The sequence below is a fragment of the Kogia breviceps genome, chromosome 5, assembly GCF_026419965.1.
Source record: "Kogia breviceps isolate mKogBre1 chromosome 5, mKogBre1 haplotype 1, whole genome shotgun sequence".
NCBI lineage: Eukaryota > Metazoa > Chordata > Mammalia > Artiodactyla > Physeteridae > Kogia > Kogia breviceps.
In genome coordinates this window covers 18,258,101-18,276,032 of record NC_081314.1, presented here as the reverse complement: position 1 = coordinate 18,276,032, position 17,932 = coordinate 18,258,101, and the positions used below count along the sequence as shown (strand labels likewise).

At 37.9% G+C, this 17,932-nt stretch overlaps 1 protein-coding gene across 5 annotated transcripts in view; it reads left to right on the top strand.

Moving 5' to 3' along the window:
- Positions 1-17,932, top strand: part of PPP2R3A (protein phosphatase 2 regulatory subunit B''alpha) — a 219,486-nt gene that overhangs the window by 7,284 nt on the left and 194,270 nt on the right. Inside the window, exon 2 of one of the 5 annotated variants that reach the window (XM_067033744.1) lies at positions 14,921-15,005. The exons of the other annotated variants lie outside the window; for them this stretch is intronic. The gene's annotated coding sequence lies outside the window, so the exon portion shown is untranslated. The remainder of the gene's footprint in view (positions 1-14,920; positions 15,006-17,932) is intronic. 5 annotated transcript variants of the gene reach the window in all.

The window sequence follows — 17,932 nt, the reverse complement described above, 5'->3', positions numbered from 1 at the left end:
ATCTAATTCCAGAACATTTTTTATCACCCCAGAAGGAAGCTGTGTACCCATTAAGCAGTTACTCCCCATCCCTTTCTCCCCCTATTTCCTGGAAACCACCAGTTTGTTTTCTTTCTTTATGGAGTTGTTTATTTTGGACATTTCATATAAATGGAATCACACAAAATGTGACTTCCTGTGTCTGGCTTCTTTCATTTAGCATGATGTTTACAAGGTTCATTCATGTTATAGCATGTGTTCCTTTCTTTGAATAATATTCATTCCTGTCTTTGACTGAATGATAATTCCACTGAAAGGATATGCCACCTTTTGTTTATCCGTTTATCAGTTGATGGACATTTCAGTTGTTTACACCTTCTGGCTACTGTAGATAGTGTTGCCAAGAGCTTTTGTGTGCAAATTTTTACTTGAATACCTGTTTCAGTTCTTTTGTATATATACCTAGGAGTGGAATTGCTGGATCATAATGGTGATTCTATGTTTAACTCTTTGAGGAACCACCAAACTGTTTTCCACAGCAACTGCACCATTTTACATTTCCACTATCAGTGTTTGAAAGTTATAGTTTCTCCACGTCCTCGTCAACACTTGTTATTTTCTGGTTTTGTTTTGGTTTTGGTTATGGCCATCCTCGTGGATGTGAAGTGATATCTCACTGTGATTTTGATTTGCATTTCTCTAATGACTAATGATGTTGTGTGTCTTTTAATGTGTTTGTTGGCCATTTGTATATCTTTTTTGGAGAGATGTCTATTCAAGTTCTTTGCCTGTTTTTTAATTGGGCTCTTTGTCTTTTTTGTTGTTGAGTAGTTAAGAGTTCTTTATTCTGATTACTAGACCCTTGTCAGATACTGCCAAGAGTGGTATGATCCTTCAGCAACCACCAAGAGTCTTCCATTCTAGTGCATAGTGAGTCATGACATAACTAGAGGGCTGGGATCCAGTGAGTCACAGAGTCCCAGGTACAAAAGGTATTTGGATATGTTGTACCCATCCAGGATTAAAGGTATATTTTCTTGTAGAGCATGCATTTGTCAAATTCTGTTGCTATTCCTCTCAAATTTATTTATTTTTAAAATAAATTTATTTATTTATTATTATTTATTTTTTTTGGCTGTGTTGGGTCTTCATTGCTGCATGTGGGCTTTTTCTAGTTGCAGTGAGAGGGGGCTACTCTTCGTTGTGGTGCGCAGGCTTCTCATTGTGGTGGCTTCTCTTGTTGTGGAGCACAGGCTCTAGGCGCACAGGCTTCAGTAGTTGTGGCACATGGGCTCAGTAGTTGTGGCTCTCGGGCTCTAGAGCACAGGCTTAGGAGTTGTGGCACACGGGCTTAGTGGCTTCGCGGCATGTGGGATCTTCCTGGACCATTGCTTGGATTCTTAACCACCACGCCACCAGGGAAGTCCCTCTTCTCAAATTTAGGGATAGCTGTTCTAGGTGTGAGCGTCATAGTTTTCAAAACTAAAGAGTTTTCAGGCTTTGAAGGAGAATAAAGGCAGTTCTTTTTAATTGAACCAAGAATTCTCACATTTCAATATATCAGCTTTTAAACTTCTAGAACTAAGACTATTTCCTGATCAGTGGTTAGTGATCTCATTCACCTCAATCAACAAATATTTATTGAGTTACCACTATGTGCCTGGCACTTTGCTAGATACTAGAGATACAGTGCCTTATGATACAAGCCCAAACTCTCTCTTGACCCTGCATCCTCCTCCAAATCTGTTCCTCTCTGTTGTCTAACTCACTCAGTCCAGTTCCTTTCCACCAGACTCTCTTGAGTCCTCTCTCTTGAGTCAGGCCTTTACCCTCCACATTGCTAACTCCAGTGAGTAAGTTTTCAGTCTTTTTCTTACTTGACCTTTCAACAGCATTTTGCACAGTTGATTATTCCTTTCTTTGAAATGCTTTCTTCGTTTAGCTTCCAGAGTACTACATTCTCTGGATTTCTTCCTACCTTACTGGTGATTCTTTTTCAGTCTTTTTGTTTTCATCATCTTCCTGACCTCTGAAAATTGGAGAGCTGTTTATTCCTCAAACCTCTATTCTTCCTTATCAACCATATTTCCTTGTCATTTCACCCAGTCTCATGACCTTAAATATATACCAACTGCTACCACCAGGGACTACCAAATTTTTCTCCAAGTTAGACCTCTTCTCTGAATCTCATACTCTGGTATCAAAGTGCCTACTTGACCTCTCCATTTGGATATCTAACAGACATCTCAAACTGAACTCCTCCTCTTCCCCTCTAAAACCCACTCTTCCCACAGCCCGTCCCATCTCGGTAAATAGCAGCTCCATTCTTCCAGGAACCCAGGCCAAAAACCTTGGCAACATCTTTGACTCTCTTCTTTCTCTTTCACCCCACATTCAGTCTATCAGCAAACCCTCTTGGCTCTACATTTAGAATGTATCTAGAATTGGTCACATCGCAATATCTCTACTGCTTCTACCTTGTCCAAACCACCATTGTATCTCACCTGGATTACTGTCATAGACTCTTTTTCCCTGCTACTGTCCTTGCTTTCCTAGCAGCTAGAGGGACCCTGTTAAAAGTAAGTTCTCTGATCAGAGGCTTTACACTTACCTACAAGGCCCTACATAATCTAAACCCCCTTTTATTTCTCTGACCTCATCTCCTACTACTCTCCCCTGTGCTTACTTTGTCCCAGTCACAAATGGTTCTTGTTCTTCCTTCAACAAAGCAGCTACATCCCTGCCTCAGGACCTTTGCTTTCCCCTAATATCTACAAAGCTTCTTCTCTCAGGTCTTTGTTAAAGTTCATTTTCCGCAGCACTCCCTTCCCTTTCAAACTCTTCTTCCCAGATCTCTCAAGAATCTGGGTGTTCCTCCCATCACCCCAAGACTGAGCACTGAGGCTGTTTCTCTCCCGTGCCCCCGTATGTTTATTCATCTTTAAGCTTTCTTCTGAACTGAGTCCCTCCAGTTTTGTTTTGTTTTGTTTTGTTTTAAGCAGTTTGAAAACTGCTTGTCTGTGAGGTTAGAAATAAAAAGCAGAGCTTAGTGTCTGTGAATGGGTATGTCATTAAGGACTTAGAAATCATAGCAAAGGCACACTGAGCCCTTTCATTTCATGATCACAGGCATAGTCCCTGTTTCACAGCCTTGAGGATGGAGCCCTGGAATGCTCCTGCTATGAGTACTGATGAACACAGCACTCCTACCAACGCCAAGCCCCAAGCACTGTGACTCAGGTGTCAGCATTTTGTCTTCTCTCAGCATGGTATGTCTTAGCAATCTTGACATTCTCCTGGCATTCTAGTTGGTACCTGTTTCACATGGCAGGCCCTGCTCAGTGAGTGGAGGTTCACTCAGTGTTGGCAGCAGTATTGGAATCCATGAATTAAAGGCAGTTAAGTGTTCCACGTAGTGAAGAGAGTGTGTTGATTCTACTGTGAAATGCCTCAGACTCTAAAGAAAAGGGCAACAGGTCATGTCCAATGACGGTCTCTCTGGATAGCAGGTTAAGAGGCTTCATCTAGGTCATTGTTTCTCAGCTTGTCTGTAAACCTGCAGGCCTTCATGAGAGCCTTCTGGCGGGATCATGTTATTAAAGGCTGGAATGGTGTCTGTTTTGATTCATTATTTTAAAAGACAATGCATTATTTCTAACGAATTTTTAACCAAACAAGTATTATATAATTATGTTCTCCTTGCCTCTACTCTTTTCCTAGATTAGCTAATTTCCTAGATGACAAATAAGTAGATAAATAAATAATGTAATTTCAGATAGTGGTAATAGTGCTATGAAGGAAATTAAGTAGGGCTGTTCCCCTGATGATGAACACTTGGGTTGTTTCCAGTTTTTCCTCTTTTAAACATTACTGCAATGAACATCCTTGTACTTATGCAAATGTGTGAATGTTTATATTGTATAAACAACTGAAAGATGGAATTACTGGGTCATATAGTCATATAATCAAAATTTTAATAGATAATGCCAAATTGGTCCCCAGGGTATCTATACTAATATTATGTAACTGTATAATATGAAATATAATTAAAAGCAGTAATGTGTTTATGTTTTTTAATAAATAAAATATTGTATTACTTTTTTATTACTTTTAGTTACACTAGGAATATAGAATACATTCTCTTTGTTAAAAATAAAAAATTAACAGAGGACAAAAATCCTCATGCCTTTACCAACTTGCAAATTTTTGCCTCTCTCAAAAGTTTTTTAAACTCCTCTCTCCTTGTTTTTATATTTCCATGTGGTTGAGCATCTTTTCTAATTTTTGACCATTTGTATTTCTTTTCTTCTTTTCTATTTGTATTGCATAGCAAAGAATGCTGGTTACCTCCTGTGATCCATTCTTCCTTCATCTTTAGTAATAGGAACCCCAGTTTTTAGCCAGGTCCATTGCTCCCCATCCAGAAGACTATATTCTTTGGCTTCCTTGGAGCTAAGTATAACTATGTAAGTTTTAGCTAACAATACATAAGCAGAAGGGTTTGAAATGACTTTCTGAAGTCTCCTTCAAGAGAGGAGGCACTCCCTCATCCCTTCACACATTCTATATATTGGAACACAGATGTAATGACTGGAGCTCTAACAGCCATCCTAGACTATGAGGACCATGGTGGTAGCTCAGTGAGCCAGAAAGTCTGGGTCTCTGAACGTTTGGTCAAGCTGCTGCACCATCCATCAGCTTCTTTTGCATAAGAGAAATTTAACTTTTGTTTTGTTTAAGCACTCTTATTTTTGTTTTTTCCTGTTATATGCAGCATAGCAAATACTTTTTATTTATTTATAGGAGTTCTTTGGCTTCTAGATATTCATTCTTTATTTATGAAAATGGTACATTTTCCTCCAGTCTGTTGTAGTCCTCTCACTTTGTTAGTAATGGTTTTTAATTTTGATGTCAGATTTACCTATCTTTGCTTTCATGGCTTTTGACTTTACTTTTTTTTTTTTAACTAACTTTTTAATGGATGTCTTTCCTGCCTTAAGATATAAACATAGTATCTTACATTTTCTTATACTTTTATATACAATTTAAATCTTTAATTCATCTGGAATTTATTTTTGTGAATAGTGCAAGGGAGGACTCTTGTTCAGTTGGCTATCCATTTGAATAATAATTTTTCTAATAAGTGGCATGTCAAATTATCAGTTAATAGATTCTCATATATGTATAGGTTGGTTTTAGGACTCTATTTAGTTCCACTGATCTTTGCTTCTGTGCTATTAACACACTTTTAATTACTATAGCTTGATAATAAATTGTGATTTTTGGTAGGCAAGGTCTTATTTCTTTGTTCTTTTTAAAAATATTAAACATCTACAGCACAATATTTATAAAACATATGTAAGATGTAAAGCATAGCAGTACAATGAACACTTGTTACCCACTGCTCAGTTTAAGGAAAAAATATTGCTGCTACTTTGTCTTTGTCCCCCCCACCCTAAGGTTCTCTTGACTCTTCTTTCACATTTCCACTTCATGTGAAATTTTAGAATTAGCTTATAAATTGATCTTAGAATTAATTTATATAGTTGAAGGCAGTAATAGTTTCTGTATCAGTAATTGCTTTTTGGAAATTAATAAAACAATTATTTAAATGTTTTTCCCATTTAAAAGCAACTTGGGTTGTTTCCATGTCTTAGCTATTATAAAGCTTCAGTGAACATGGGAGTGCAGATACCTTTTCAAGTTAGTGTTTTCATTTCTTTCAGATACATACCCAGAAGTGGAATTGCTGGATCATATGGTAGTTCTATTTTTAATCTTTTGAGGAACCTCCATATTATTTTCCCTAGGGGCTGCACCAATTTACTTTACCTTGCACAAGGGTTTCCCTTTCCCCACATCCTGGCCAATTCTTATTACTTGTTGTCTTCCTGATAATAGCCATTCTGACAGGTGTGAAGTGATAACTCACTGTGGTTTTGATTTATATTCCTCTGATGATGAGTGATGTTGAGCTTCTTTTATTCCTAGTTATTTTATTCTTTTTAATGCAAGTGTAAATGCTATTGTTTTCTTAATTTCTCATTCTGATGGCTCATTATTAGCATATAGAAGTGCAGCTGATATTTGTATATTGATTTTGTATCCTGCAAGTTTACTGAATTTGTTTATTAGTCCTGACAGTTTTTTAGTAGAGTTTTTAGAGTTTTCTACATGTAATACTGTGTCGTTTGTATAGTTTTATTTCTTCCTTTCTGATTTGTGTTCCTTTATTTCTTTTTCTTCCTAATTACTCTGGCTAGGACTTCAAATACTATGTTGAATAAATGTGGTAAGAGTGGGTCTCCTTGTCTTGTTCCCGATATTAGAGGAAAAGCTTTCAGCTTTTCACTGTTGAATCTCATGCTAGCTGTGAGCTTGTCATATATGGCCTCTCTTATGTTGAGGTATATTTCCTCTATTCCCAGTTTGTTGAGAGTTTTTATCATGAATGGATTGTGATTTTTGGCAAATGCTTTTTCTGCATTTATTGAGATGATCATATGCTTTTTATCCTTCATTTTGTTAATGCAGTGTGTCATGTTGATTGATTTGTGGGTGTTGAACCATCCTTGCACCCCTGGAATAGATTCCACTTGACCATGTTATATGATTCTTTTACTGTATTGTTGATTTCAATTTGCTAATATTTTGTTAAGGATTTTCATCTCATCTTTTTTCATCACGGATATTGGCATGTAATTTTCTTTTCTTATAGTGTTGTTGTCTGGTTGAATTAAGGGTAATGCTGGCCTCATAAAATGAGTTTGACGCACGTACCTGTGGTCCCCTAATCTATGACAAAGGAGGCAAGAATATACAATGGAGAAAAGACAGTCTCCTCAACAAGTGGTGCTGGGAAAACTGGATAGCTACATATAAAAGAATGAAATTAGAACACTTCCTAACACCAGACACAAAAATAAACTCAAAATGGATTAAAGACCTAAATGTAAGGCCGGACACTATAAAACTCTTAGAGGAAATCATAGGCAGAACACTCTTTGACATAAATCACAGCAAGATCCTTTTGACACACCTCCTAGAGTAATGAAAATAAAAACAAAAGTAAATAAATGGGGTCTAATTAAACTTAAAAGCTTTTGCACAGCAAAGGAAACCATAAACAAAACAAAAAGACAACCCTCAGAATGGGAGAAAATATTTGCAAACGATGCAACTGACAAGGGATTAATCTCTAAAACATACAAACAGCTCATGCAGCTCAATATCAAAAAAAGGAAATAACCCAATCAAAAAATGGGTGGAAGATCTAAATAGACATTTCTCCAAAGACATACAGATGGCCTAAAAGCACATGAAACGATGCTCAACATCACTAATTATTAGAGAAATGCAAGTCAAAACTACAATGAGGTATCACCTCACACCGGTCAGAATGGCTATCATCAAAAAAATCTACAAACGGTAAATGCTGGAGAGGGTGTGGAGAAAAGAACCCTCCTACACTGTTGGTGGGAATGTAAATTGGTACAGCCACTATGGAGAACAGTATGGAGGTTGTTTTAAAAAACTAGAATTAGAACTACCATATGACCCAGCAATCCCACTACTGGGCGTATACCCGGAGAAAACCATAATTCAAAAAGATACATGCACCCCACCCCGGTGTTCATTGCAGCACTGTTTACAATAGCCAGGTCATGGAAGCAACCTAAATGTCCATCAACAGAGGAATGGGTAAAAAAGATGTGGTACATATATACAATGGAATATTACTCAGTCATTAAAAAGAACAAAATAATGCCATTTGCAGCAACATAGACAGACCTAGAGTTGTCACAATGAGTGAAGCAAGTCAGACAGAGAAAGACGAATATCATATGATACCACTTATATGTGGAATCTAAAAAAAAATGGGTACAAATGAACTTATTTACAAAACAAGTAGAGTCACAGATGTAGAAAACAAACTTATGGTTACCAGGGAGTGGGGGTTGGGAGGGATAAATTGGGAGATTGGGATTGACATATATACACTACCATATATAAAATAGATAAGTAAATACGACCTATTCTATAGCACAGGGAACTCTACTCAATAATCTGTAATGGCCTATATGGGAAAAGAATCTAAAAAAGAGTGGATATATGTATATTTATAACTAATTCACTTTGCTGTACACCTGAAACTAACACAACATTGTAAATCAACTATACTCCAATAAAATTTTTTTTTAAATAATAAAATAAAATGAGTTTGGAAGTATTCCCTCCTCTTCTACTGTTTGGAAGAGTTTAAGAAGGACCATTATACTGTTTTTAAGTGTTGTTCTTAGTTTTAAGTATAGTTTAATTTGTACTCATAATGGACTGTTGGTTAAAGATGGAACATGTGTGAAACACATGTCAAGATATTGTAGATTAATGAGGAGCATGAAAAATGATAGTTCTGCAAAACTATTTCAAGATGCTCTTTATGAAATACGTAATTTGCATTCATCTGATCAAAATTTTTATGAAATATCAAGATGTTTCTAATACTTAAAAAACTATATGATTAAAGGAAGCTGGGTGAAGGGTATAAGGGAATTCTCTGTATTCTCTTTGCAGTTCTTCTGGAAATCTATAATTAACTTAAAAGGGTTTTAAAAATCATTTTAAATATAAAAACATTAGCCAGGCATGCCTTAGTTTAAAGTCATGTGTATTCATACATGCATATAATTGGCATTTGCTATTTCCTATTCTTAAAGCTACTCTAGAGAAAATAATTTCAGGTTGGTTAACCAAATACAAATAGCAAGGTAAAGATACTGTATTGAATATCAGGAAACATAGAAGGGGTCTAATCAAATTCAGATGATTTCATTTCTAAAATGAATTGTCAGTTGAGAGACTCCATGTGGTATGAAATAAGGAAGAGGTTTACTCTAAAAAGAATTCATTTTCAACTTACTATACAACTAGTGTTATAGGTAGCTGGATGTTTATTTTATTATAATTGATCATACTCTGTTTAGGTACTTCAGATTCTAAAAAGGAAAGATTTAAATACTTGAAAATATGAAAAAGAAAAAATATGCAGTGTTATTCTGTCCAACTGGCTTTTTGTTTATTGGTGATAAAGATCTGAAGTGTATGTTTGCTGAGAACTTCTCTCAAAGAGCAGCATGAAACTATTTCTTCTACCTTGATTAAACTAAACCTCCAGGGCTTCCCTGATGGTGCAGTGGTTAAGAATCCACCTGCCAGGGCTTTCCTGGTGGCACGGTGGTTGAGAGTCCGCCTGTCGATGCAGGGGACGTGGGTTCGTACCCCGGTCCGGGAAGATCCCACATGCCGCGGAGGGGCTGGGCCCGTGAGCCATGGCCGCTGAGCCTGCGCGTCCAGAGCCTGTGCTCCACAATGGGAGAGGCCACAGCAGTGAGAGGCCCGCGTACCGAAAAAAAAAAAAAAAAAAAAATCCACCTGCCAATGCAGGGGACACAGGTTTGAGCCCTGGTCCGGGAAGATCCCACATGCTGTAGAGCAACTAAGCCCGGGCACCACAACCACTGAGCCTGCACTCTAGAGCCCACGAACCACGACTACTGAAGCCCGCACACCTAGAGCCCGTGCTCCGCAACAAGAGAAGCCACCGCAATGAGAAGCCCGCGCACCACAACACAGAGTAGCCCCCGCTCGCCACAACTAGAGAAAGCCCGTACACAGCAACAAAGACCCAACTCAGCCAAAAATAAATAAATAAATAAATTTATTTAAAAAACAAACAAAAAAGACTAAACCTCCAAATTATCAAAATAAGAGTTGATTTTTATAAGCTCAAAATGGAAGAATTCCAAGTATCAGGTTTTTAATGTTTGTTTGTTTTGGATGCTATAATGTAGATTAAATTTCAGCCTACATTTCAATATACATTTGGTGCCAAGTCCATTTTTTAAATTTAATTTTTGTTTTATATAAGAATACAGTTGATTTACAATGTTCTTTTAGTTTCAGGTATACAGCAAAGTGATTCCATTATATGTATATCCATTCTTTTTTAGATTCTTTTCTCATATAGGTTATTACAGAATATTGAGTAGAGTTCCTTGTGCTATACAGTAGGTCCTTGGTGATTATCTATTTTATATATAGTAGTGTGTATATGTTAATCCCAAACTCCTCTAATTTATCCCTCCCTGCACCTTTCCCCTTTGGTAACCATAAGTTTGTTTTCAAAGTCTGTGAGTCTGTTTCTGTTTTGTAAATAAATTCATTTGTATTTTTTTTTAGATTCCACATATAAGTGATATCATAGGATATTTGTCTTTCTCAGTCTGACTTACTGTACTTAGTATGATAATATCTAGGTCCATCCATGTTGTTGCAAATGGCATTTCATTCTTTTTTTATGGCGGAGTAATATTCCATTGTATATATGTACCACATCTCCTTTATCCATTCCTCTGTTGATGGACATTTAGGTTGCATCCATGTCTTGACTGTTATAAATAGTGCTGCAATGAACATTGGGGTGCGTGTCCCTTTTCGAACTATGGTTTTCTCAGGATATTGGTTGTAAATCCATCTTTTAATTTTTTTAACAATTTTATTTGACAACATGTGGTTTTCTTTACATGATAAAACAGTTCATCTACTGTGAATAGAAGTCAAAATTTGTCCTTAAATATTACAAGTATAATTAAAGACTTTGCCACATGAGCTTTATAATAAAGCTTTAATAATATGCTGAACTAAGATGAAATATTTTTACTTAAAACTCCTTTATCTGTGTCATAAGAAATCTTTTAAAATACTTTTTTAAATTCCTAAGGAGGTTCACAGTATTATTTTTAAAAAACATTCATTATTCAAGAAAGGTTGGGAAACACTGATCTGCATTGTAGGCCTGATCACTGAAATTGTACTGATTGATGTCAAATTGGGCCTGGATCCAGAATGGCCAGCCTGGAAAAGACGTACCATCCTCAGACTGTAGGGACAGGATGTGTCATGGGATGAGGCCCTTTAACTGAAGAGCACAACATTGCCACTCACTTTCAGAAGGGTAATGATTTCCCCCTTTCAATATATGTTGTTGCTTTGGTCTTAAAAGTAGGCAGATGGACACATGTATTGCTCAACTGCCCCATTATAATCAGAGATTAAAATGTCCAAAAGAGTCTAGGCTGCTAAAACAAAAAACAAAAAACACATTACGTATCCATTACACATGGTGAAGTTTTTTTGGTTACAGATTAAATGAAGAAAGACCAGGAGAGGGAAGGCAGTAGAGTATTGTGAAAGCAAGAGCTGAAAGAAAAATGGAGAGAGAATATCAATGAAGATGTATGTTTTCATGTCATAGAAGATGATTGGTTGTAAGGAATAAATATCCACTTAAAGATATATTTGTAAAAAGGTTATTTATAGGAAAAATACACAGGGAGCACATCAGTTCACTGCAATTTTAGAAACTGAACATATTCCTCTCTCTCTTTCTCTCTGTGTTATATGTGTTCTGTTTTCTTAACACCAGCTTCTCCTGCCATGTTGCTCATTGTGGGATGCCCCAAAACAGTGGTCTCAGCCATCAGTTCTGTAGGACTTTAAGACCCAGAGCTCTCAGCTAATTGACAGTGTTCCAGTGCTTCAATTCCAAGTTCCCAGGAGAGAAAACATGATTGGCCTACCTTGAGTCAGTGTCTCAACTAAACTTGACCAGGAATTGGAAAGCAGTTGTGACTCATAAAGTTGTCCCGCCTAGCCTGTGAACAAGGCAGGTCCCTAAGAAGTAGGGACATCTCTTGTTCAGTACATAGGAGAGAAGACTTGTTTAAGAAGGAATGGATTGGTGCCCTGAGCTCTGAAAAAAAAGAGATTATAAAATATGTATACCCTCACACAAAAAAAGAGTGTAATAGTCTCCTAAATATAATCTTCCTAGGAAGATTAGGTCAGTTTACATAAATCGCAACAGTATCTTTTTGGATCCATCTCCTAGATTAATGGGAATAAAAACGAAATGAAAAAAACAATCGAACAAAAAAAAAAACAAATGGGGCCTAATTAAACTTAAAAGCTTTTGCATAGCAAAGGAAACCATAAACAAAACAAAAAGACAACCTACAGAATGGGAGGAAATATTTGCAAAGTATGCAACTGACAAGGGATTAATCTCCAAAATATACAAACAGCTTGTACAGCTCAATATCAAAAAAACAACCCAGTCAAAAAATGGACAGAAGATCTAAATAGACGTTTCTCCAAAGAAGACATCCAGATGGCCAAAAGACACATGAAAAGATACTCAACATTGCTAATTATTAGAGAAATGCAAATCAAAACTACGAGGTATCACCCTCACACCAGTCAGAATGGCCATCATCAAAAAGTCTACAAATAATAAATGCTGGAGAGAGTGTGGAGAGAAAGGAACCCTCCTGCACTGTTGGTGGGAATGTAAATTGGTGCAGCCACTATGGAGAACAGTGTGGAGCTTGTTTAAAAAACTAAAAATAGAGCTACCATATGATGGGACAATCTCACTCCTGGGCACATATCCAGAGAAAACTATAATTCGAAAAGATACACATGCCCCAGTGTTCATTGCAGCACTATTTACAATAGCCAACACATGGAAGCAACCTAAATGTCCTCCAACAGAGGAATGGATAAAGAAGATGTACATGTATACAATGGAATATTACTCAGCCATAAAAAGAATGAAATAATGCCATTTGCAGCAACATGGATGGATCTAGAGATTATCCTAAGTGAAGTAAGCCAGACAGAGAAAGACAAATATCCTATGATAGCACTTATAGTTGGAATCTAAGAAAAATGATACAAATGAATATATATATAAAACTGAATCACTTTGCTGTACACCTAAAACTAACACAACATTGTAAATCAACTATACTTAAATTTTAAAAAATTTTTAAAAGAAAGAAAATAAATAAAAACAAATGATACAAATGAACTTATATACAAAATAGAAGTAGACCCAGAGACATAGAAAACTTACTGTTACCAAAGGGGAAAGGTTGGGGGAGGGATAAATTAGGAGTTTGGAATTAACATATACACACTACTATATATAAAATAGATAACCAAGAAGCACCTACTGTGTAGCACAGAGAACTGTACTCAATATTTTGTAATAACGGATAAGGGAAAATAATCTGAAAAAGAATATACATATATATGTATGTATAACTGAATCACTTGAAACTAATACAACATTGTAAATCACCTACCCTTTAATTTAAAATATCAGGTCACTTTACAAAGTGAACCACCCACTGTCCATTCTATAACCTTAGGCAACTTTGTTGCCCCAATAATCTTTACAGCTGATTCCCATCCAACAGGAATGAGGGCCCTAGAAGACGAGATAAAGTAAATGATTAAAACTTTAGGAATTTAACCAAAATTTTTCCTAAGACCTGTACTGTAATGTCTATCAAGGTATAGATAGATACCTTGGTCTGAAGTCTGTTTCCCAGCTACAGATGACAAATCAGACTGGGGAGCTCCATTAAGTTCCATCCAGCTCACCTAGCTTAGTAACCACCAATATTCAAATGGCCTAGTCCTCCCACTGCAAAGTGGTGGGATTGGGTTTGTCTTGAGCCATTCATGCATAGCACAGGTGAGTAGTAGCAAGGGCATTCATAAGGAGGAGCACCACTAGGGGTAGATGTACTGAGTGACAATACTACCAGCAGAAGCTCTTAATGGTCTCCATTTATCAGTGTGGATGTGTCACTTTTCTTAAAGGACTAAGACCTGGTTGACAAAATGTTCTCAGATGCTTTGGTAACCAAATGCCTATACAGGAATACATTCTCTAGGGATTTGGACATGTGTAAGCTAAGTTTGGAGATCAGGGTAGTACAGAGCCCCCTTACTGGTGAACCAGAGATACATTGATGAGTAGACTTTTATAAAAGAACTTTCCTAGCCATAGTACACAAATAATCAATCCTCCTTTGGTAGGCAGTCTTTCTCAGTGTGTATTGGAAGGGAGTCATGCAGTTCTAGTGGATTGTCTTCTGTATGTTGCCTCTCAGTGCTAGGGCATTTGTGATAGGGGCCAGGGATGCTGGTCTTAGGTACAAAGCATATGCTAAACCTTCTCATTAAGTAAAGTGAAGGTTAGGCTAAGCAGTTATCAGAAATGTCCAAGAGGGCCTCTTCATCCTAGATGGTGTCAGTCAGTCCGTCCTGAAACTAGTTTTAAAAGGTGACTTTTTTCCTAGTCTAGTCTCATCTAAAGAATCAGAAATGGTAGTATATTAGCAAATTGCTTCCTTCCCTTTTCCCTTTCCTTCCTCATTAAGTTCTTCCTTTATACCAGGAACTGTACTGGTGTTGGGATACAGTGATGAACAAGCAAACAAGATCCTGAACCTTTGTGGAGCCTACATTCTATTGCAGGGAAAATACAGTAAATGTGTAAGCAATAAATAAAACAATTACAGGTATGGATAAGTGCTGATACAGACAGTAAACTGGGTAATGGGGTAGAGAGTAATGAAACAGGGCCTTGGTCAAGGGAGAAGAGTCTATTGGAGGAACCAAAACAAAGGCCAAGGAAGAGCAGTACAAGATGAGGTGAGGGAAGTGGTAGGCAGATTCTGGAGCTATATTAGGCCATGGTAGAGGAGTTTAGATTTTGTTCAAAATGGAGTAGGTAAGCACTGGAGCATTTTATTTTATTTTATTTTATTTTTTTTTTTTTTCCGGTATGCGGGCCTCTCACTGTTGTGGCCTCTCCCGTTGCGGAGCCCAGGCTCCGGACGCGCAGGCCTAGCGGCCATGGCTCACGGGCTTAGTTGCTCCGCAGCATGTGGGATCTTCCCGGACCAGGGCACGAACCCGTGTCCCCTGCATCGGCAGGCGGATTCTCAACCACTGCGCCACCAGGGAAGCCCACTGGAGCATTTTAAATAGGAGAGTGATTCACTCTGATTTGTTTTCCCTCTAGTTGTGCTGTTTGGAAAATGACTGGAGTATGGAGAGGCTAGAGTGGAAGCAGAGGGACCAGTTAAAAGGCCATGATCATAGTGCAGGTGAGAGAGCTGGATAATTTGGGCCAAGACTGTAGCAGGATTCTACTGAGAAGTGGTCAAAATTGAGAGAGATTTTGGATATAGGGTTGATAGCCCTTAGTGAGTTTATATCCTGGGTATGGCCTACAAATATGTCAGGTGGCCATTCCACTTTTGGGGCCTTATAAACACCTACCAAGATATTTGTAAAAAGATCTATTGCCCCCATAAGGTACTCTGGTTGTGTATATACCAGGCTGTACTGGGTTGTCTGTCTGTACAGTAACTAATTAATAACAAGTAAACCCTTGCTAGACCTCATCTACAGGAACACAAAGGTCCCTTAGTCCCACATGCAGAATGTCAACTGAATGAAGAACTTTGGGAGTGTCTCAGGGTTCTCATCATATCCCTCAGGGTACTTGAGGCTGAATGACAGGTTGGTGAGGCAGGCTTGGTGGCTGCCCTGACCCTAGACTTGGACCTGTTAGCTCAGTCTGACATACCACATGTATGACCAGCAAATACAAAGCAAGTCATGAACAACCTCACTTGTTCTATTATAGCAGATAACTCTCTGTTTAATCTCAGCTCTCCTGCTCTCAAATTTCTGACTCTATGCTCAACCTCCATACCTGCTTCTAGTCTTTTGGTTCGGATGCCCATCATGTCACCTTTTGAACCTTGTTCTCAGTTCTGCTTTCCTGTCTGATCTCAACATCCTTTTTCCCAGCTCCCTGCTCTCCCAAACACACCTATTATGATATTGAATGAAAAATTTTCTGCTGAAATTGTGGCCACAGAGCCCCACTAGAGGTGGTGACTCAGACTTGTGCCCCAAGGGTTGTTTTATATAGTTAGGTACTACTCTTGAGCCCACAGGACCACAACCTTTTGCCTGAAATTGTCTTACAGACAGACAAGTGCTTCCTACGCTCTTCCATTGGGCAAGCTCAGAGATTCAGTGGATTGGAGCAAAAGTGAATGAACCAATGATCTTATTTGTGATACAACTTCAGCTAAGATAGGTCAAGGTTGATTAAATAGAAGGGATCAGTTGGCTTAATAAGTAAGATACCAAAGCTGTATCCAGGGTAGAAACACAGAAATGGGGAAGCAGTGCGTTCTGTTGAGGCATGTGAAAACTGTGAAGGTTGTCAACTCAAAATAGTCTTCATTTCCTTCTTGCCTGTAGATATTTCCATTGGGCTTTTGCCCTGTTGCCCTACCCCAGTTGAATTTTGGGGTGCTTCACAGTATCTGACAGTTCATACATTAAGAAAATAACACTGAATTCCTATCTTATGCTGTGCACTGGCTCCACATTGGGGATATAAGGATGAGTAAATTGCAGTGGCTTTCTGACTCACCTCTGCTTCTGCTTCCCTGATCCATCCCACTGCCACCTGAATCCCATCATTTCCCTCCTGAGGAACTGTAGCAGTGCTATAAATGCTTAATAAATACCTCATGAATAAATGGAAATTATTTCTAAGTTCCTTTTGTTCAGAGACTCTTAGCACTAAATCTTTGTATTTATGTTTCCTCCAAATCAAATCTCATATTTTACACTTACATTAATTTTTTTCTTGCCCTGATGTTTGCAGCTCTTCCATGTTTAGAGTCTTCTGCATTTTTTATTTCCCTCCTGTTGATTTAATCTCATAGGTCACTTGTTCTAAAAAAACAAAGTTAAGCTTTGTGCTTGGTTTTATGGCATGTCTTGTATATAGTAGTATTTCTGGATATGATGCCATTTGTGAATATGCTTTCACTTATTTCTCAGTTTTATTATTGAACAAGCTCATTGTCTTAATTATGCTTACAAAGTTTGGTAATATACTTATAGTCTGACGTTCAAATAAGTAGCATTAACATTATTCATTGGTTTTTAAGGGTCTACATTTTACTCAACTTATCTGTTATGATTTTATTTTATATGGCTATTTTATGTGTCACAATTTAATCATTCACTAATAAATTTATTAAGTTTTCAGGGTTTCTGAAACATAAAATTAGGGTTAAAAAAAAACTATTGTGTTCTTTTTGTCCAGGTTACTACAAGGAACTTCACTGTTCTATAGATTTATATCCATCCGTCCTTCCTTCCTTCTGTCCTTCCATCCTTCCTTTCTTTTTCTTGTGCCTACTGAGATTTGAGACAATTCCTTCTCTAGATGTTGAGAAATGTGGAATTATTGCAGGGACTCAGGTACTGACTATCCCAGTTCCTTTGGCTTTAATATGGACAGAGGGGCTTCCATGTTAGAGAAAATTGTGCTCAAATCAGTTTTTCCACTTTCTAAGTATGTAATATGAGCAAGTTATTTTTTAACTTCCGTTAGCCTCAGTTTCCTCATCTTTGAAATGGAGATAACACTGTGCTCAATGCTGGCATAAAAATTAAATGAGATAATGCGTTTAAGTGCTCAGCACAATACCTAGCATATCAGTACTTTTAAAATGATGGTGTAGTAATGCTAGTCTTCCCTCTGCAAGCCCAGTACAAGAAGGATCAGTCAGCATAGCAGCATGCCTCTGCCTCTCCCGCAGTCCTTGACACACACCTCTCCCCTGCATCTAAGGAATACAAGCCCAAGAGAAGAGTCCTCAAAGAGGAAACCTGTCTAGTTCTCCTTCTTGTGCTGTCTATATCTGCTGATGATGCTGGCATGAATTCCTGCAGAGTATGGTCTTATGCCGGATGTATGACCATTTTCTTGACTCTGCCAGTGGAGGCCTAGAGAGGGTATTCTTACTCTGACTCACCAATAAATTTTTGGTAAATGATAAGCCTTGAGATGTGTGGTTATTAAAATATACTTGTGTGTGTGTGTGTGTGCGGTACGCGGGCCTCTCACTGTTGTGGCCTCTCCTGTTGCGGAGCACAGCCTCCAGATGCGCAGGCTCAGCGGCCATGGCTCACGGGCCTAGCCGCTTGGCAGCAT